The sequence below is a fragment of the Rhipicephalus microplus genome, chromosome 5, assembly GCF_043290135.1.
Source record: "Rhipicephalus microplus isolate Deutch F79 chromosome 5, USDA_Rmic, whole genome shotgun sequence".
In the NCBI taxonomy this organism is placed as follows: domain Eukaryota; kingdom Metazoa; phylum Arthropoda; class Arachnida; order Ixodida; family Ixodidae; genus Rhipicephalus; species Rhipicephalus microplus.
In genome coordinates this window covers 169,598,246-169,620,772 of record NC_134704.1, presented here as the reverse complement: position 1 = coordinate 169,620,772, position 22,527 = coordinate 169,598,246, and the positions used below count along the sequence as shown (strand labels likewise).

General features: G+C 48.8%; 1 protein-coding gene across 2 annotated transcripts in view; it reads right to left on the bottom strand.

Moving 5' to 3' along the window:
* Window positions 1-22,527, bottom strand: part of LOC142817436 (uncharacterized) — a 141,557-nt gene that overhangs the window by 101,259 nt on the left and 17,771 nt on the right. The gene's annotated exons all lie outside the window — the stretch shown is intronic.

The window sequence follows — 22,527 nt, the reverse complement described above, 5'->3', positions numbered from 1 at the left end:
GTTCGTCTGTGATACCGTCCATGCTTCAATCAGCCCGTCCGTACGTGCGTCTGTTCGTTCGTCCATTGCTGCGTTCGTCGATGCGTCCGCCCCTGCGTCCCTTCATGCATCCATCCATGCGTCTGTCTGTGTGTCCGTTCGTCCATCTATTCAACACTTCAAGTACCACCATCTCGCATCTTTTCATCAAATATTCCTCATATAAAAGCACCGCCATCCAGCGGACATTCGAAGGACTAAACAAGAGGTGGCACACGCACACTTTCTTACGACTTGCGCTTCGTGTATGCTTGCCACCTTTAACCACCTCGAGTTCATGGTACATTCTAGTTCACTGTATTCATGGCACTGCAACCCAACGCTCACTAAACCTTTCTAAAACCAAATAGCTTTCGCCCAGCGAGTATAACGTAGCAACCCTTTCTTGTCAGATAGTGCTCAATGTACAGGTCAATGGCTGCTAATGGGAAATGAGATACACGAGAATTCGGCTTTTACTTTCTTACGGCTTGCGCTTTGTATTTACTTCTTACCTTTAACCACGTCGAGTTCATTCATGCTATATACTAGTTCATTGTACTCATGGCACTGTGGCTGAACGCTCACTAAACTTTTCTAAAACTAAGGAGGTTACACCCAGCGAGTATAAGGTGGCAACCCTTTCCTGTCAGATAGTGCTGAATGCACATGTCAATGCCTGCTAATAAGAATCGCAGCGTGCGCGTTAACTAAAAGCCGAATGCTCCTGTCTCTCATTCCCCATTAGCAGCCATTGCCATGTACATGAGCACTATTTTTATTGTTCGACAACGCACAGATGAGTTTTCTTACCGGCACCACCTCGGAGGTCAAAATGGTATACTTTTTACATACTACAAGAGCTACGAGGAATGAACGGGTACCATTATAAGGAGCTTCTCCCCTAAAAAAATATGGGAGCCTACGCTTCTGCGTAGAATACCGAAAACGCAATCAGGTGCAAAGAGAGATGTGTATCCACTTCCTCCTATAGATGACTCTCTCGACAGACTTCAACATGCTCGTTACTTTTCATCGATTGACTTGAGGAGTGGATGTTGTCAAATTGAGGTAGACCTAAGAGACCGCGAGAAGACTGCTTTTGTGACACCAGATGGCTTATATGCATTTAAAGTCTTGCCCTTCGGTTTATGCTCAGCGCCTGCTACCTTTCAAAGACTCATGCATACCGTACTTTCTTGGTCAAAGTGGAAAACCTGCTCGGTCTACCTTGATAATGTCGTAGTTATCGCCGCAACGTTTGACCAGCACCTTAAAAGACTTGAGGCAGTTTTACAAGCCATTCGGTCCGCGGGCTTGAAGTTGAAGCCTGAAAAGTGCCACCTTTGCTATCAAAAGCTGCAATTCCTTGGCCGTGTTGTCAGTCACGCAGGCGTTCATCCTGATCCTGAAAAGATCGTAGCTGTTGCACAGCTCCCAGTGTCGACTGATAACAAGGCTGTCCGACGATTCTTTGTACTATGTGCGTATATAGGCGATCCATCGTGGACTTCGCGCGCATCGCATCACCGTTAACCCGCCTCACGAAAGAAGACGATGCCTTCCAATGAAGCCACGAAGAGGAAGCTGCTTTTAAGAACCTGCGCCAGCGACTACAGACGCCTCCAGTTCTTGCACACATTGGTGAGAAAGCCCCAACGATGCTACATGCTAATGCCAGCAATGTTGGTTTGGGAGCTGTGCTTGTGCAGCTGCAAGAAGGCACAGAAAGAGTAATCGCCTATGCAAGCCGATTAGTAACACGCGCTGAGACTAATTACTTCACGACTGAGAAAGAATGCCTCGCCGTGGTATGACCAATCCCAAAATTTCGCCCGTATTTACACGGCCACCTTTTCAAGGTCATCAGCGACCACCATACACTGTGTTGGTTTAAAAATCTTAAAGATCCTACTGGGAGATTAGCGCTTTGAAGTCCCAGGCTGCAGGAGTACGACATGATGGTCGTACACAAGTCAGGAAGCCGCCACTTGGACGCCGAATGTCTATCCCGCTCACCCATTGAATCGGCAACACTATCTGATGAGGAGGAAACAGCATTTCTCGGTGTGCTTGACACGACCACCATTGCGCAGCAACAACGTGGCAACCCAGAGTTGCTTGCCCTAATTAATTACCTGGATGGGAGATCTCAGAAGGCACCCACTGTTTTCGAAGAACACTGTCATCATTTTGCTTATGGGGTGGAGTGCCATACAAAAGAAACTTCTCTTCGACAGGATCTGCCTATTTGCTAGTCATCCCATCAGCCCTTCGCTCCGAAGTACTCAAAGCATGCCACAGTGAGCCGACTTCAGGCCACTTAGGTTACGCGAGAACGTTGGCCAGAGCACGGCAGCCCTACTACTGGCGAAGACTGACCATAGCCGTAAAGCACTATGTTCGTACTTGACTCAACTGCCAGCGACGGAAGTCACCACCGACTAAACCAGCTGGCCTCCTGCAGCCCATGCAGGTACCGAGAACACCATTCGACCAGATTGGCATGGATATTTTGCACCCACTTCTTACTTCTACTGCCCAGAACCGCTAGGTTATTGTCGCGACTGATTACCTTACCCGTTATGGTGAAAGAAATGCTATCCAGAGAGGTACAGCAGCGGAGGTGGCACAAGTTTTTATCGAGAACGTTTTCCTGTAGCATGGTGATCAAGCGTCGTAATCACAGACAGAGGAACCGCATTTACGGCAGCTCTTTTGGATCAAGTCCTCATGCTGAGTGGAACAACCCATCGTAAGACCACCGCCTACCTCCCGCAAACAAACGGGTTTACAGAGCGTCTGAACAAAACAACTGAAGACATGCTTTTAATGTACCTAGGCGTCGAACACAAAAATTGTGATGACATCTTGCCATATATCACGTTTGCCTACAACACGGCCAAGCAACAAACAACCCGGATGACACCGTTTAGCCTAATTCACGGAAGGGAAAACGAACCATGTTAGAAGCCATGCTAACGCACGAATGCGACAACATTGAAAGGACGCCGAGATGTATACAGACCAAGCGGAAGAAGCAAGGCAACTAGCACGCTTGCGAATCCAACAACAACAAGAGTGCGATGCGAGCCGCTACAATTCTCGCCGCAGAACAGTTGTTTACCGAACCGGTGCAGTTTGGACGCCCATACGAAAACGAGGACTCTCCGAAAAGCTCTTAAGGAGATACTTTGCGCCATACCTAGTACTGCGACGACTGAGTGATGTTACTTACGAGGTCGTTCCCGGCAGTTCGGGTAGTACTAGGCCTCGCCAGCACCGTCCTGACTGAACTAGTTCACGTTGTACGCATGAAGCCTTATGCCAGGTAGTGACTGCGTGGGATACATAAAAAAAACTGCACTACTGGTTTAGCATCGAGGCGATGCTCTTTAAAAGGGGGCAAATGACACGTGTGTACTGATGGACCAAAACGACAATAAAAAGATTCGACGGACACCAGGTATTAGAGCTCTGGCTAAAAAAAGACAAAGGTGATCTTGCTGTTCGGCTGCTGAGCGTCGCTGTGTCAACGTTTATCTGTCTTTGGTTCGCTTTGTACGGCGACAATATGAAATGCAATTGCTTCAGCTTGGACGACTGACTCAACGTAGCCGTGAAGAACTGCGGCTTAGCACGGCTACAGAAATTCTGAGGTCAAGGAACCCTCCGTCTTGTTCATCAATGGTATCATTGTAATCAGGTACAGTCTGTTTAACACTTAGGAAAAATTTTGAATCACCTGACACGTGGTGTGGTCGGCGCTGTACTCGCATGCCGCAATAGCAGAGTACACAATTCAACACGATGCACAGCACTTCAAGTGTCTGTGCATGCACAAGCTGCCACTGGCGCTAGACTGAAGTGTTGACAGCAGCTCAATTTATGCGTTTCGAGATTTTTCCTACTTTGATTACTTTATTTAGAGCCTTCATAGATACACCGCGTTCTTTCCTGTCATCATTTTAACATCCCTTACATAAACTGTGTGATCAGGCGTTCAGCCGACTCATATACAGCTTTTTCTTTGAAATATTTTGGTCAGCCTCGTAGCTTCATAAATTAATTGAATTAACTAGTCTTATCAGGCAATAAAAAGACAAAAATGGAGTTACCTACTCCAGGCAGTTGTGAGTGACACTCATGCGGCCGCGTTACTTTACGCTATGCAGGCATCTTTTTAAGGTCTGATTAGGATTAGAGGGGCACTCCAAATTTAGTCAGCCCATTGACAAGCAGACGACCGGCGAACACCAAGACTGGCTGCAAGCGATGCCAGGTCTTCTAGGTGACACGTGCAAACATGTTTCAAGGCATATGTTAGGCGCGCGTCACGTTTATATTGTGTGAACCGACGAGTCGACGTTGTAGCGAGGGGTGGTAGCGGAAGGTGTTCCAAATGAATGGACGAGGCGGTAGCTGCGGGTGCCGTGGCGAGCACACTTTAAGGACATGCAAAATCATAGGTTCACCGATTTGACCCGGGCAGAGGGACAAAAATATGACAGAGAGTTTTCTAGTTTGTGTTCGTACAGTCAGCAAACTACTGCAGAGAAAAATCACGTCGCCACCGGAAAAGCAAGGGAATGAATTTAATGTAAAATACGTGGGGAGCTGAACTGCCGACATTGACAATTCCAAGAGACTTATATTTGCGTACACATGAGCCCGGAAAACAAAGATTGGCTTCTTGTTTTTCTTACAGAACGAGCTTTCTGGCATGCCTTTCTAGTCATTTACACGCTTACAAGAAATTTGGCGAGATTTAGATCGAGTGGCTGAATACGATGAACAATTATGTCTGAAGCTTGTGAAATATATTTGAAGCATTCGATATCCAGTTGTTACGCAATTCGCAGAGTGTGATGCCTCGTTGTTTCTTTGCCGTTTTAAAACCATTTCTTACTCATATATTGCATGATTCATGTCTCACCAACCTAGAGTAAGGTCAGTTTTCTAGTAGTTTCCAGCATCAGCATGGCTCAGTTGTAGAATCATGGGTTGGCAAGCAGGGAACCCATGTTGGAAATCTGTAAAGACCTTAGTGCTTTTGTTAGTTTAGTTTTCTTTTAATTTGTTCGTTAATAGTTACAAACACCGACGGCGACGGTAAAAACTTCAGCGCCGTGTGCGACTTTTGTTGGGATCTCATAACAGTTGTCGCTGTAAAAATGATGAAGCTCCTACTGAGTCTAAGTATAGGGCACAATTCGATACCCAGTTAAGAGGACGAATGAGGGGTACGTACCACCCCTCGAGAATACCGGTCCCCTTGTCCGTCTGGTTATTGATATCACTTCATGACTGTTCACACTGCTGGAATCTTGATGAAAGGAATACAAAAATAAATACCTATTCACGTCAACGTGTGCGCCTTTTTTTCAATTGTTGTTTCGTCCACAAGTTCCAGTGTAGATAGAAGTGTCATTGCCACGACAACACACAGAGAACTGGACCATCAATTGACGCACTGCAAATATTCGACGCTCGTGACCGCGGGCGCCACCCCCTACTGCTGAAAGTCCACATTCTGTGCCACAGCCATATAGTTCCTCATTTTTCTGGTACAACTTGATCACATTTCCTCGAGAAAAAGACTACCGGCTTGGTTGATCTCTGGCTTTGTCACGGATAGTGCTCGCGAACTATTGCTCGCACATAAAACCTAGAAGCACGAGCCAATGTTGATGATTTAGACTTCATACGAAACATGAAGATGACAACGGCCACAGTAACATCTTGTAGAACGCTTGAACTTCGCCTTCAAGAATAGAAAGTGATGACGAAACCAGGGCTAGTGTGCAAGATTTCACTTAGTGCACCCAGACAGCCAAGCAGCGTGGTTTCGTCTTGTAGTCTTGACTTCATTGCAACACACAGTCAACATGTCACTACAACATGAATACATGCGATGCGTGTTTCGCGCAGGCTGAAAGCCGTACATCTGGAATGACAAGTAACGCCGCCGTGCTCGTCTAGTGGCTAAGGTACTCAGCTGCTGACCCGTAGGTCGCGGGATCAAATCCCCGCTGCGGCGACTCCTTTTTCGATTGAGGTAAAAATTATGTAGGCCCGTGTGCTCATTTTGGGTGCATTGTAACGAAAGACAGTTGGTCGAAGTTTTCGGAGTCCTCTACTACGGCATCTCTCATAGTGATATGGTGGTTTGGGAATGTTGAACCCAAGCAATGAATCAATGGAATGGCAAGGCAGATAGTTTAGGTGATATTGCCACAGTCATTCCTCCAAGTTTCTTAATTCCCTGTTACACTCTAAGTATAGTATTGCGCAAGCCTCTCCTACAAACGCTGTGGTACTGTAGTAGATCATTTTATTAGAATTTCGTGCTCAACGCGATTATTACAGATTGTAGACACTTTTAGCTGGGCGTATGTAACAAGCCCACGTACGTAGTGCTGCCACGGGAGAGAACTGCGCATGTCAATTACGTAACGCATCGATTCCAGAGATGTGCGCGTACGCCCGTAAAAAAAAGAACCGCGGCGTGCGTAAATGTGACAAAGAGAAGCGTACGCGGCATGACGCGCTCGCGATATCTCGATTGATATGAGAACCAGATAGCAAAACGGCAGCGATGGCGTCAAATGCAGAGAGCCACAAAGCCGGCCCAAGTTGAATAAATTTCACTTTGAGGGATGATAGGGCTGCTAGCGTAAGTACAAAGCAGTGATCCGTTTAGGCATCCGGAGCAGTGGGAAGAGATTGTTTGGTGCCTCAGGGAAGTCCTGAAAAAACCATTTGCAGCGTGCTGTGTGCGGGAGCGCCTGAACCTGTTGCTGCTTTATTTGATTGATTGATATACCGAGGGGATAAACTCCCAAAGCTATCATATGGTTATAAGAAACGCCATAGTGGAGAGCTCCCGAAATTTTGACCACCTGGGGTTTTTTAACGTGCACCAATATCTGAGCACACGGGCTCACAACATTACCACCTCCGCCGAAAATGCAGCCACCGCCACCGGGATTTGATCCCACGACCTGGGGGTCGCTGTTTTATTTATAATACCATACGTCTAAATGAACCAAACGTATCTCGGTACTGTCAATACGGCGAACTAAAAGTTTCGTTGAGCGCTTACGTACGCCCAGCTAAAAGTGACTTTTTCTTGAACTCGCCCGGCTGACAGCTACAGCCTTGAAATATTCAACGACACATGCATAAATGCTGATGCGCTTCGCCACTTGTTGGTTTATCGACGGACGACACTCAGTTCGCCGCTTTCAGAGTCAGTGTGTATCGCTCTAATCTGACTATTTGTTGATGCCGCTAGCAGGGCTGAATGAACAGTTTGATCTTCAAACTACAATCTGCTACCTTCGACGACGTCACTATCTGGTGGAAGTGCAGCTTTTTTGATGTACCGGACGCCCCCGCCAAGCCCTGAGCCCCATTTAGGCCACGAAGAAGACACCTACACCACCAGCAACAGCTTAGCCAGCCGCAGACTGATAGGACTAGCCCTCTAATACCGACCCCTGCTGGACAAGACAAAAGCCACGGCAACAACGACAAGAAGCAATATTGTCATGGCATCGTTACGTGGCTGTAGGCAGGAGACTGCGTGGTCAGATCAAACTGCTTATTTGGATGAACCTGTTCCCTGTAAAAGGAAAGACGGGCTACAGTACTGCAGTCGCACTGATAGCGGCGAATGCAGCGTCGGCCGTCAATCAACTGATAAGCAGCGGAGCGCGTAGGAATTTGTACACTCACCATCGAACATGCTAGCTTTATTGCTAGTGGTGAAGCAGATTACAGAATAATCTGAAACAATCACAGATTGAATATAATCTCAGCAAAGTGATCTACTGCAGTTCGGAAGCTTCTCCAACACTGTAGGCACGGTTTGCGCTGCGAATCGTGTGCAGTTTAACGAGGGGGATACGATAATTTGAGGAAGAAACGTGGCATCCCCCCCTAAAAAGGCATCGTCTCGACGCTTTAACAGAAGGTGAAAGTGCGATAGTAATGTAACAAAGTACAAATAATAACGTACAATACATCGATAACAACAACAACAAAATATACTCTAAGTTCGTTAACGTTTATAAAACGGCTTAAGGCGCGTGACATGGATGTCTTCAGGCCACGATCGGCGCCGTCAAAAGTTCGTAATGCCGGAAGGGGCAACCTCGTAGTCGAGTGGGCCGAGACGTCATACTCCCCTGTATTGTCCAAAGTACCGCCGCAGAAGTTTTTCTCTTCGTAATGCAGCCAGAGACAATCTCGTAGCCGAGTTGGTCGAGACTCACTCCCCTGTATGTTATCAAGTACCGTCGCAGAAGTTTTTCGTTGAGTCAATGTCAGCGTGTCGGCGTTCATACCGAAACACGTTCACCGGGCTGGTATTCCACGAAGGGTGGCCGAACGTTGTAACGGTGGTGGTCGGTAGTCTGGTTACTCGTGATGCGCAGGCGGGCGAGTTGACGAGCTTCTTCAGCATGCTGAAGATAAAGGGTGACATCGAGGTTTTCTTCGTCAGTAACATTCAGCAGCATTGCGCGGAGCGTCGTTACCAGGTTCCTTCCGTAGACTAAATTGTACAGTTGCCCTTACGTCGTCTTCTGCACGGCCGTGTTGTATGCGATGGTCACGTACGGTAGGATGGCATTCCACGTCTTGTGTTCGACGTCGACGTATATGGCCACCATGTTGGCGATTGCCTTGTTTAGCCACTCGGCGAGCTCATTTTTTGGGTGTGGTAGGCGGTGGTGAGGCGGTGGCTTGTCTAGCTATGTTTCAAGATTTTTTGGGTCAAATCAGCAGTAAACCTCGTCTCTCTATCGGTGATGACAACTTCTGAAGCATCATGACGAAGGACGATGTTCTCAACAAAAAACTTGGCTACGACCCTACTTTTGCATATAGTTTTTGTTTCGGCGTAGCAGGTGAAGTATTCAGTAGCTACAATCATACATTTGTTTCTCGAATTCGACGTTGGAAACCGCCTCGGTAGGTTCATCCCGATTTTTTGGAACGGTCGGCGAGGTGTTTCGATTGCCTGTAGAAAGCCAGCTGGCCTTACAAGCGGCGCATTGCCTCGCTGACAGTTTCGGCATGTCCTCACGTAAAGAGCGACGTCGGTGGTAAGGCCAGGCCATTAGTACCTTTTTTTTCATCTTCGCGAGCGTGCGGGAAACACTAAGGTGTCCTCCCGTTGGATCATCGTGCAGGGCCTAGATGGATTCCGGTCGCAGAGCTGAAGGCAACGAAGGTACTTGGCTCGAAGCGGCTAGAAGTTCTTATGGAGAAGGCGGTTTCACATTAAAGACTTTGAAGGGCCTGTTTTAGGGTTAAGGGCGAAACTTAGATGTTACCCAGAGGATGGCAAGACACTCTTTTTCTGTTGTGTGGAATAATCTTTATGCCTGTAATAATAATCTTTCTATTTGCCTGCGTAACTATTAACGCTTTCCTGTATATCAGTTCTCTGCACAAAGATGGTGCCGAGTCCTACGCTGTTTGCGTCAGTGTACGCTTCTGTTTCGGTCTTTTCATCGAAATGTGCGAGTACTGGAGGCATCTGCAGGTATTGTTTTAGTTCCCTAAATGCTTCCTCCTGTGGAGTTTCCCATTCGAACTCGACATCAGTCCTCGTAAGGTTAGTGAGTGGCTTGGCGATTATGGCAAAGGTTCTGACGAAGCGCCTGTAATAGGCGCACAGGCCGAGAAAGCGACGCACGGCATTCTTGTCAGTGGGCAGCGGAAAAGCAGCAATGGCGGCTGTCTTCTGAGGATCAGGTCTTATTCCGACTTACTTACTATGTGGCCCAACAATAAAAGTTCCTCATACCCAAAACGGCACTTTTCTGGCTTCAGGGTGAGTCCAAAAGTCTTGATGGCGAAGCTTGGCGAAAGCACGATAGCGTCATCCGGCGACATCAACGAGACAAGTCTGCCACTTCAATCCTGCCAGAACTGTGTTAATAACGTGTTCAAAAGTCGAAGGTGCCGAGCAAAGACTGATGAGTATGACCTGCAACTCGAAAAGACTGTCTGATGTTTAAACGGAGTCTTTTTTGGTCTCCCCCATTTACTTCAGTCTGCTATAGCTTGTCTTGAGGTCCAACAATAAAAAGTATTTGGCGTTGTAGAATCGATCAAGGGTGGCGTCTCTTCGGAGGAGAGGGTATACGTCTTTCTCCGTTATCTTTTTGAGTCGGCGATAGTCAACGCAGAAACGTAGTGTTCCATCCTTTTTCTTTACGAACACCGCTGGTAACCCTCATGGACTATTTGAAGGCTGTATAATGCCATCGCGGAGCATTTTGTCGACTTGTTTCATTATGGCCTCGTGCTTTCGCGTCAAAGCTCTGTACGAACTTTGACAGAGTGGCCTGACATTTTGTTCTATTACAAATCGATGTTTCGTGACAAGAGTCTCTCGAATTTTCGACGACGATGAAAAGCATTTCTTGTATTTCAGGAGCAGGTTTTCGAGCTGCTCTTTTTTATGCGTCGGAAGGCTCGGATTAACGTCAAAGCTGTTTGAAATGTTTCTGTCGTCGGAGTAGATTCGGCGGAATCGGTGAGGGCAAAAGCGTTGCTGGCTTCCCGTATCTCTTCTATGTAAACACCCGTTGTAGCCTTGCTTACGTGCTTACTGTCGTTGGTGAAGTTCCTGAGCATCACTCTAGTGTTCCCTTCTCACAGCTGGCTATTCCTTTGGAGACGCAAGTTTTTTGGTTGATCAACAGGTGTTGGTCGCCTTCAACGACACCTTGAACGTCTGTTGATTCTTGAAAGCCAACAGAAATGCTGACGCTGGAACAAGGAGGCATGGTATCTTGGTTTTCCAGCTTATTCAAAGACACCTTCCTGACGACGTGTCCGGTGGCTTTTTTATGAATAGTGTTATTGACTTTGTTCTCTGGTCGAAGACCGCACCGTGGACGCTCAAGAAGTCCGTTCCCAGAATGACATATCTCGAGCAGTGCTGCAGTATAACGAAGCTTTCGGAATTAATGCGGCTGTTAATGGCCACTCTAGCTGCGCAGATCCCTGCTGGTGTCACTACGTTTCAGAGCTTTCCCAAGTGATCCTAACTTTGTTCGACTACACGGCGAAAGTCCCACTGATGACGGGATAGTTGGCTCCGCGTCGATGAGAGCTGTGACGCCTGGCCGTCGATAAGAATGTCCAGGTCGCTAGTTCATCGCCTAGCGTTGCGGTTTTGTCACGACGTCAGATCACGGCTACGACGGTTTGCACCACTGTATCGACGTTCTGTAATCCGGACTTTTTTATGTCGCGAAGTTTTGACGTCGGGGCTACCTAGAATTGTGGTAGCATGGGCTAGTTGGTATGACATGACAATAGTTACAGCGCGACAACAGAACGATGACACAGAAATAAGTAGTGTTCTTCGTGTCCTACTTGTCTCTGTGTCATCGTTCTGTTCTCGCACTATAACTATCGTCGGGGCTACAATGAGGTGACGGCTGGTTCTTGAAGTTTCGTCGTGGCGTCGTCGTCTGCGGGGGAGGATCTTGGCAGTTCGTCATGCAGCAACTGCATCTACACCCGTTTCTGCCCTTAGCTTTCCTGATGCGTCTAGGTGACCGGCCCCGGCTTGGGCCCGTGTACTGACGACGGTACGGTGACATGTAGCGGCCAGGTGAATGTGAACGAGAGGATGCTCGAGGTATCCTCTGCATTCCGGCGAGATAGTTGGCTATGTCGCGTGGCCTTTCACGCCGCTGCGCACGTGGCGCGTCGAAGGCAAAGCCACCTAGTTCCGTCTAGTGGTACTGGCAGCGGTGGTAGACGTGGCTAGCTTTCCTGCAGTGGTAGCAGAAAGGCGGTGGTTGGGAACGCGGAAAACGTCGGTTTTTCTCGGATCATTGCGAGGGCCGGCGGGCGGACAGTATGGCATCGGCGGTGGCGGCAGCGGTGTCTGGCAACGAAAATGCGACGGCGGGGCCTCTTGACGTGGACGTGGAGTAAAGTGTCGGGCAGCAGCAGCGTGACTCATGACTTGAGGTTGTGGTTTCAATGTCTCACGGATACCAATTGATTGCTGCATTTCTTCTCTGACGATATCTGCGATCGACAAAACTAGGGGCTGGCATGACGGTGATATTCGCAAAGTTCTTCACGCACTACAGCCCTTATGGTCTCGCATAGATTATCGAAGCATAATGGTTTTACTTTTGCACAGCCTGGAGCCGAGTGGCAGTTACACTGTCATGGGCGCCTTCCGAGGGTGTTTTCAATAGCTGTTCCTTTTGAGAAAAACTTTTTGAAGGTGTTCGGTGAGTTTCTCATTAATCCCGCAAAGCGCTCTTGTTTGACTTCTCTCGTGAGGAAATGAACTTTCTTCTCCTGAGGCATGTCCGGGTCAGTGTGACGGAACAGGTGAGTCAAATATTTTGTGAAACTGGCAACATTTTCGTTTGGTAGTTACACCTGTGTCTCAAGCAAAGCGGCGGCCCTGTTTTGCGAGTGACTCTCGCGAACAATGTTCGGATTGCGCCGCAGAAGAAACTCCACGTTTGAAGCACAGATTCCAGATTTTTGAGCCAGATTCTGGCGGTGTCTTCCAAGTAGAAGTACACGGAACAGAGCCCCTCTTCTGTGTCCGAGCGGTTGAGGGTGGCCTCGCGGTTGTATGCCTCTAGCCAGGTCTCCGGGTCCTCTAACGATGGCCCGGGGAGAGTTGGCGATTACCTGGGCTGAAGCACGGCATTCACAGGCTGTGACGCAGCGCTTGTCATTGTCACCAGAGTCGAGGTCAGGGGCTTGTTCCTCCACACCTTTTCTTGCAAAGGCCCGTACTCCAGTGGTAGACATTGCTGCAGGCAGCTTGTTTGCTGCTCCTGGTTGGCGTCGGTGACTTCTCCGTGATATGGGCTGGGTTCATGGCTTGACAAAGGCGTCCGGTATATGAATGAAGCAGCACCTCCACCAGATGTCATGGGGTTGTGAAGTGGCTTTAGGAAGGAGACTGCTCGGTCAGATCAAACTGTTCATTTGGGCGAACGTCTGCCCTGTACACGGAAAGTAAAGTTACATTAGCACATACGCACTGACAGCAGCGAACGCAGCGTCGGCGGTCAAATAACCGACAAGCCTTGCAGCGCGTTAGCATTGATACACTCGCAATAGAAAATTCCAGCGTTATAGTTAGCGGTGACATTAGTTGCAGGATAAGCTCTAATGCTCACGAAGTGGGCGTAAACTCAACAGAATTATTTACTGCAGTCCTGAAGCTTGTCGAATACTGTAAACGTGGTTTGCGCTGAGAATCATGTACAGCCCAACGGAGTGATAAAAAATGGCGAAGGAAGGAGCAAACGTCAAAGCCGCAGCGTCTTTTGCAGCAGTAGTGATGCAGCAGCCAAAAGAGCCACCACTCATCGCTGTGGCTTTGTTTGAAGACCCGCAGGTGGTTGAAAACTTACGACTGAGTGGCCACCCACAACCGTTAGTACACAATAGAGAAGCTTCGTACCGTCTACTTCAAGCTGAAAGACGTGGCCAGGACCTGGTTTGAGAGTCGGGAGTGTGCACGTCCAACCTAGAATGCCTTCCGCGGCACGTTCATGGGCACGTTCAGGATCATCTCTCGAAAGGAAAGGTTAACTGCTTTGTTGGACACATAAATAGCGCTTCCCAACAAAAACGTGACTATTTTGGTTAAAGAGATTACACAGCTGTTTTGTGACGCTGACCTCGCTTTGACTGAAAAGAAGAAACTCCAGTTCCAGATGCGAGGGGTCAAGTAAGAGCTGTTTGTGGGAATTATGCGATTTACCTGAGAACACGTCAAGAGTTTCTCTCGGAGGCTATGACAACCGAGAAGACGCTGGAAATGCATACTTGCCAGTGTGATCCCCGATTGCTGCAAAACAGCGCAGCTGTTGATGCCCACGGCTGCTACGACATACCTGAAACAATCCGACAGATCATGCAGGAGTAGCAACGGAAGCTGTTTTCTTCATTTCAGCCCCCAAAAAATTAGATTGCCAACACTACCCGTGAAAAAATTGGGGAATCTCTTGTAGTTTTTGAAGCACCGAAGCCTTAGCTGCAAGCGATGAGCTATAGTGCTGCAGTCCGACGCTATGCTTTCCTTCATGCTCATGACAAAGCACCATCGCAGTACCGCCGCCAGCCAACGCTGAAGTCAACGCCATACCGTCCACCCACTGGCCCACAAATTATCCGACAAAAACTGACGTGTGGAATACCATGGACCACTAACCTTTCTGTTACCACCTCAGAGAAGATAGCGACACCTACCGCCACTGCCACTACCGGCAGATAGGACTGCGTAGTCTCGAAATGTAGACGCCGCGTCAACAGCAGGTGAAGACCATGCGATATCGCCGACTACCTCGCATTAGCGCAGTGAACGCTCCGGCCATCTTCCCGTTGGCCATCACCCGGCTCCAGCATTTTGTCTAGCCCCGCCGCGGTGGTCTAGTGGCTAAGGTACTCGGCAGCTGACCCGCTAGTCGCGAGAACGAATTCCGGCTGCAGCGGCTTAACTTCTGATGGAGGCAGAAATGCTGTAGGCCCGTGTGCTCAGACATGGGTGCACGTTAAAGAACCCCAGGTGGTCGAAATTTCTGGAGCCCTCCACTAAGGCGTTTCTCATAACCACATAGTAGTTTTGGGACGTTAAACTCCACATATCAAATCAACATTTTGTCTCACCGCTGGCCGTATACTGGCCACACTCGGCGCCAAACACCTAGCCCGCGATGGAGGCGGAAATGTTGTAGGCCCGTGTGCTCAGATTTGGGTTTACGTTAAAGAACCTCAGGTGGTAGATATTTCCGAAGCCCTCCAATACGATGTCGCTCGTAATCATATGGTGATTCTGGCACGTTAAAACCCACATATCAATCTATCAATAACCAAGACCGCACCTGGAAAACAAAGGGCAGCAACCGATGGAGGTACGGCTGTTGTACGACGAACTGCCGAAGATCCTTTCTCGTAGACGATGACGCAGCGATGAAACCTCAAGAACACAACGCAACATCAACGTTGTCACAATGTTGAAACTTAGCGGCCAGAAGAAGACCTGATGACGCAACGCCGAGGCAGATGTACGAATCGTCGTAGCCGAGATCGGATGTCACGAACTAATTGCAACGCGAGGCGGCAAATTATCGACCTCGGCGTCCTCACCAACTGCGACGGCGTCACAGCTGACCTCGACAGTGAAGCTGGCTATTGCGTCATCAGTGGGAAATTCGCCGCGAAGTTGAAGATAGTTAGGGACAATCAGAAAGGCCCTCAATACCTTACAGCTGGAGGTCACCTAGTTACATCGGCAGGAATCTGCACAGTAAAAGTCAACTTTAACGCAACTTAACGGTAAGTTTTAAACCGCAAGTTTCTTCGTACTGCAGCACTGTTCAAGTGATGTTGACTTTGTTAGATCTCCTTAAGCCTCCTTGGTGCCGTCATTGACCTCGGAAAGAAGGTGATACCACTAACTACAGAAAAAGCACTGCTACTGCATACGTCCCAAAGAAGGCACGCCTTGAATGTGCTGGAATACAGTCACCATTCCTTCCCGCTCTATCGTCAGCATTCTTTTTGTCAATGAAAAATCATTAGACATGCAAGGCGTTGTTGAAGGCGATTAAAATGAACTGCGAAAGTTGCGTCACCCGAAGAATAGCTCAGCTGCGATGAGGGATCGCAAGAGTGGTGCTCTAGAACTTCAGCAACGAGTTCAAGAACGCGAGGAAAGGCACGACGGTTGGCTACTACAAAGAGATACTGGAAGCCAGCAACGCTTGCACCCTCATTAAATTCGCCGAATCTAATCCGAGAAATTCAAGTACCTTTTGACGTTAATTCGAGCCTTTCAACGTATAAACAAGAACATCTTAGAAATCTGCTGCTGAATAACAAGAAATTCTTTTCATCATCGTCGAGAATTCCATAGGCTCCTGACGCGAAATATCTCATCGTACTTGAAGAAAGTGCCAGGCCACTCTGTCAAAGCCCGTACGGAGTTTTGACGCGGGAACTCAAGGCCATAAGAAAGAAAACTGTTTTATTTACTGTTTATTCTGTTTTATTTTACTACCCAATCAAATGTGCCATGGATGACATGCCCAACAGCAATCCTGTGCACAGCCGGGAGGCCCCCACTACACGCGTAATCCAGAAGCGGGCAAGGAATTCGCATTGCGCTCCCTTACCAACCTCTGCCGCAATACGGGGCACCCCTCTTTTTGCGACGAAATGTTGACAGGGCGCCCAGTAGTTAAAGGCTTAGAACTTCTTAAAATGCCCTCTTACCAGCCTCTGCCACAATACGCGGCACCCCTCTTACGACGGCGAAATGTTGACGGGACTCCGAGTAGTTAAGGCTTAGAACTTCCTAAAAAAGTTCTTTTTTGCCCCGCACCGAAGCACCAGTGCCAGGAGGCGCAGTCTGGTCGGGAGGAATGCGTTAGTGAAAGGAAGCATACACAGACCACTGACATCAGAAAGGTGAAGGGAAGAAGAGGGAGAGAGATGAGGGGGGAAGTGGAAGGAAGAGTGGAAGGAGGGCGCCCGGGGGGAGTCCACCGTATAATATTTTTCTCTTCTTTTTCTCTTTTTTCTTCTTTTTCTTTCCTTTTTCCTTTTTTCTTTTTTATCTTTTCTGTCTTTTTTCCTCTTTTCTTGCCCTCTGATTTGAGATTGTATGAAGCTGAGCACCAACAAACTGTACCTTTAATCCTGATGAAGGCCAGACTCTAGGCCGAAAAGTCGAAATAAACCACGCTGTGACCGCTCACGGAGGATCTACTGGACTATATGCAACGCTACGGCCACTCAACCACCATGCCTACACACACACACACACACACACGCACATATATATATATATTGTTAAGCGGTTTATTGACGGACACTCAGCGATGATTCACGACAGCGACAGTCAATGCGGGGATCGACTCTCTGCACGAGCTGCTCTTCTTCTTAAGAAAAAGGGCGACCCACTAGAAGGCGCTGAAAAGGATGACCCACTGTTCAAAGGCTTTACCACAACTACCCCGGGTACGAAAAGGGAGCCGCCTGGCGACCTAACAGCTGGTTACAATGAGCGGGTCATGGTAGGCCTTGAGGCGCTCCACGTTAACAATGTCGCGTCCTCGACGACGCATGTCCGAAAATTGTTCGATGGGTTCAATCAAGTAGTTGACTGGGGAAGTGCATTTGACGACACGGTAGGGGCCTTCGTATTTAGGCAATAGTTTTGAAGATAGGCCAGTTGCAGTAGTAGGGATCGAGAGCCAGACGAGCGCTCCAGGGAGGAATGTGGGTGCAGTAGTACTGGCGTCAGCGCGAATGCTTTTTTGCCGCTCTTGATCATGCGCAGTAAAGGTCTTTGCAAGCTCCCGACATTCTTCAGCAAGCTTGGCTGTAGCAGAAATAGGTGCCCACTCAGACGGATCTGGCCTGTACGGAAGTATCGTGTCGATGGTGTGTGACGGGTGCCTTCCATATAATAAAAAGAAAGGTGAAAATCCAGTAGTGCTCTGAGGGGCGGTATTATATGCGTAGGTGACGAAGGGTAGAATGGAATCCCAATTTGTGTGATCGGCGGCGACGTATTTGGAGAGCATGTCGCCCAGCGTACGGTTAAAGCGTTCTGTGAGGCCATTCGTCTGCGGGTGGTAAGCAGCAGTTTTGCGGTGAACAACGTTGCACTCTTTGAGAATGGCTTGAACGACTTCAGACAGGAAGACACGGCCTCGGTCACTGAGAAGTTCCTGGGGTGGGCCGTGTCGCAGAATGAATCGTTGGAGCAGAAAGGAAGCCACATCGCTCGCTGTAGCCGCGGGAAGAGCGGCCGTTTCGGCGTATCGCGTGAGGTGGTCCACAGCAACAATGGCCCAGCGGTTACCAGCCGACGTTAGTGGAAGTGGCCCATACAAATCGATGCCAACGCGCCCAAACGGCCTGACAGGGCAAGGTAGAGGTTGCAGATTTACCGGCGACAGGTGCGTTGAAGTTTTGCGGCGCTGACATTCTATGCAGGAGCGAACGAATTTCTGCACGTAGCGGTACATGCCGCGCCAAAAGTACCGTTGGCGAATGCGGTGGTACGTCTTCGATACCCCGGAGTGCGCACACTGCGGATCAGAATGAAATAATTCGCATATGTCAGAGCGCAGACTGCGAGGTATGACTAGTAGCCACTGGCGGCCGTCACCGTTGTAATTGCGTCTATGGAGGAGGTCGTCGCGAACGGCGAAATGGTGGACTTGACGACGCAACGCGCGAGTGGATGGAGTGGATGGATCAGTCAGCAAGTCTATCAGTGAGGCAATCCATTGATCCTTGCGCTGTTCAGTAGCAATAGCATGAATGCTAATCGAAGAAATGGCAAGGTGAGACACTGAGTTGGCGTTGTCGTCAGGCAAGGGAGAGCGCGACAGGGCGTCGGCGTCAGCATGTTGCCTTCCATTGCGGTACAGCACGCGGATGTCATAGTCTTGCAGGCGAAGTGCCCACCGGGCGAGACGGCCTGAGGGATCTTTCAATGACGACAACCAGCATAGTGCGTGGTGGTCGGTGACGACATCAAATGGGCGAGCATACAAATAAGGTCGGAACTTTGCAAGGGCCCAGACGATTGCCAAACATTCTTTCTCGGTGACTGTGTAATTAGTCTCGGCTTTAGTAAGCGTACGGCTCGCGTACGCCACGACATATTCCGGGAACCCTGGTTTGCGCTGCGCAAGGACAGCGCCGAGGCCGACACCACTGGCATCCGTGTGTACCTCTGTAGGGGCCGTAGGGTCGTAGTGGCGGAGTATGGGAGGCGACGTCAACAAACGACGAAGTGTTCTGAAAGCGTCGTCGCACTGTGATGACCACGAATGGAGAGGCCCGTTACTTCCGAGAAGCTTCGTCAGTGGCGATATGATAGTCGCGAAGTTTCGAATGAAGCGCCGAAAGTAGGAACACAGTCCTACGAAACTGCGCAGTTCCTTCACGGATGTCGGCTTGGGGAACTCGGTCACGGCCCGAAGCTTGGTTGGATCAGGGAGAATTCCGTCCTTGGACACGACGTAGCCGAGTATTGTCAGCTGCCGAGCTGCAAATTGGCACTTCTTTAGGTTCAGTTGCAGACTGGCGTTTCTCAGACGCGTTAAAACATGCCGAAGGCGTTGAAGGTGCGTCGAGAAGTCAGGAGCGAAAACGACGACGTCATCAAGGTAGCACAAGCACGTGTGCCATTTCAGGTCACGCAGAACTGTATCCATCATGCGCTCAAAGGTGGCGGGCGCATTGCACAGCCCAATCGGCATAACGTTAAACTCGTACAAGCCGTCGGGGGTGACAAAAGCGGTCTTTGGTCGAGCGTCCTCAGCCATAGGTACTTGCCAGTACCCTGAGCGCAAATCGAGGGATGAAAAGAATTCTGCTCCTTGCAGGCTGTCGATCGCGTCATCTACCCGCGGTAGTGGATACACGTCCTAACGAGTGATCTTGTTGAGGCGTCGGTAGTCCACACAGAACCGCACAGAACCGTCCTTCTTCGTGACGAGAACGACAGGAGATGCCCAGGGGCTGCTAGAGGGGCGAATAACATCGCGGCGAAGCATGTCGTCGACTTGCTCGTTGATTACACGGCGTTCTGTGGGAGATACGCGATATGGACGTTGCCGCAGCGGTGGCTGTGCGCCTGTGTCGATGCGATGCGTAACAGTGGATGTGCGGCCGAGAGAAGGTTGAGCGACATCGAAAGAAGAGCGGAATTCTTCCAACAGGCCCAAAAGCTGGGAACGCTGGCCCTGCGTAAGGTCGTCGGGTATGCAGGGACCGAATATATCTTCGGATGATGAAGCAGATGTCGAAACAGCACCAAGCGTACAGGAACTTGGGTAGTGCATGTCATCGGGTTGATCCATAACTTGCGCGTCTTCGATGGGTTCCACGCTGCCGAGACATTCTCCTCGCACCAACGTAACGCTGTATGGAGATGGGTTCACAACAAAAATAGTGGTGCTGCCGGGAGTGAGTTGGATGGTCGCGAAAGGAACTAGCAAGCTTTTTCTTATGAAAACACGATGAGATGGCGAGAGGAGTGCAGCGGTGTCAGAAAGGCTTGCGCAGTAGAGCGACACCGCAACGGACGAGTTTGCAGGCACTTGAGTGTCGTCTCTGACGAGTAACTTGCTTGCAGCGGATGGACTGTCGGCCGGCGTCAAAGAAGAGAATGGCGCGAGTTCTATTTCTGCTGGTGCGCGATGAATGACGGCTTCGTGGCGGGAAAGAAAATCCCATCCTAGGATGACGTCGTGAGAGCATGAAGAAATTATGATGAATTCGACCGCATACATCACGTCCTGAATCATAAGGTGGGCTGTGCACATCGCTGTAGGGTGAATGCTTTGGGCGCTGGCTGTACGGAGGCAGAGCCCGCAAAGCGGCGTGGTCACTTTGCGCAGTAATCGGCAAAGTTTTTCGTCCATCACGGATACGGCGGCTCCAGTATCTACAAGGGCAGATGCACGAACGCCATCCACAAGCACGTCTATCACGTTCGACGGGCTTTCCTGAGGGCTTCCGCAGTTCGACAGTGTCGCAGCCCTTGCCTCGTGGACTGCGACGACTAGTTTTCCTGGTCGCCCTCGAGTGGACGTGGCCGCATCAGTGACAATATATATATATATATATATATATATATATATATATATATATATATATATATATATATATATATATATATATATATATATATATATATATATATACCACAAAAGAAACAGAATGCCAGAAAAAAAGACTCCGGCGGGCGGTATCGAACGTGGGACATCCGCGTCGTGAATGTGAGGCGTTAGCCATTGAAGCTCCTTCAACGTTCAAACGGCAAACTATTCATATATATCACTTTATGCTGTTGTCGAGCATCTCGGGAAGAAACTATCGTGTTTTCGGCATTATCAAAAAGATGGCGCAGCGAGCGTGCGGCGGCTCTCAGCTCTCACGCGTATTTTGGCCCGCATCAAGAAGAAGGGGATGAACGCTCGATAGCGCGCCATTATAGCTTGTTGTTGGGCGAATAGTACGCTTTGGCTAGCCTTTTGATTTTCGTCCGAATGATTCTGTTGTAGTTACTGGGTGCGAAAAAGTCACTGCAGTCTTAGAAGTGTGGTAGTTTTGGCTAGTTCTTATGACATGATGATAGTAATAGCTTGAGAACAGAATGACGACAAAAAGTCCTCCTTGTTCTTCTTGTCTCATTGTCGTAGTTCTGTTCTCGCGCTATAACTATCATAACTGCATCGTTGCACAGCGTATATTTGCGAAAAGGGCGCGCTTTTCAGACAAAACAATGTTACAACGGAGACGCTTATTCGCGTTAATCTGTATCTGTGAATACATTTCGTGCGTTCTTTGCGTATGAGAAGCCCGGTGCACGTTTCGATCTGCTTGCCATTCTGCGTGTGACCTTCCAATTTGTTGCCATCGCGTTTATTGCTTCGCTTTTGCGGCAAAGCTGTAACTTTTTTTGTGACCCAGATAGTGCGGCGACTTGGCGCACCTAAAGTCCTTATTACTGACAAAAGAACTGCGTTCACTACAAGGCTAGTACTGTCTATCATGAAACTAACACACACCGACCACAGAAGCATCACAGCGTGCCATCCGCAGACTAATAGTTTAACTGTAAGGCTGAACGGGACGCATGCTGACATGATCGCGATGTATGTGGACGTCGAGCATCAAACTTCGAACACCATAAGACTGCATGCTACATTTGCGTACAATACCGCAGTACAAGTAACAACCAACTTCACTCAATTTCAGCTTGTTTATGGTCGGACAGGAACAACGACACTAGGTGCGATGTTTCCTATCAACAACACGAACGAAGAGGATGACCCTGGCATCAGCGATGATGTAGAAAAAGCCGAAGAGGCGCGACAACTTACACAGCGCCGCATCATTCAATTGCAGGACGTCGACGCGCACGGTTACAAGCTAAAACGAAGGGGTGTTCAGGACTCACCTGGAGACCAAGTGTGGGTCTGGACACCAGTACGTGCACGTGACCTATCATGTATTCTCACGCGGCGCTTTTTTGGCCCTTACAGGATTCTTCGTCAGCTGGGACCATTAAACTACGAAGTGATCCCTGAAGTTTAAGTAAGGACAGCACGACGCAGGTATCTCCCGGAAGTTGTACATGTATTGCAATACAATTATAATAGTAATAAAAGTGATAATAAAACCATAATAAAAATCTTATGGCGTTTTTTGAATGTTAAACTCCACATATCATGAACGCTTCAATGCGATTGACGCTTTTCGGTCCCCTAATATTTTTTTCTCTGGCGCAATGATTTCGCTAAATGAAGGGTGATGCAAGTTGTCCCAACAAAGTTTTGTTGCAGGTTACCTACTCAAATTTTAATTAGACCAGGTTTACTGGATTCGCCTTTGCGTATTTTTTGTATTCAGGATGAAAATGTTGAGCACTTTTTTGTGTCGTCGCTGATTCAATGC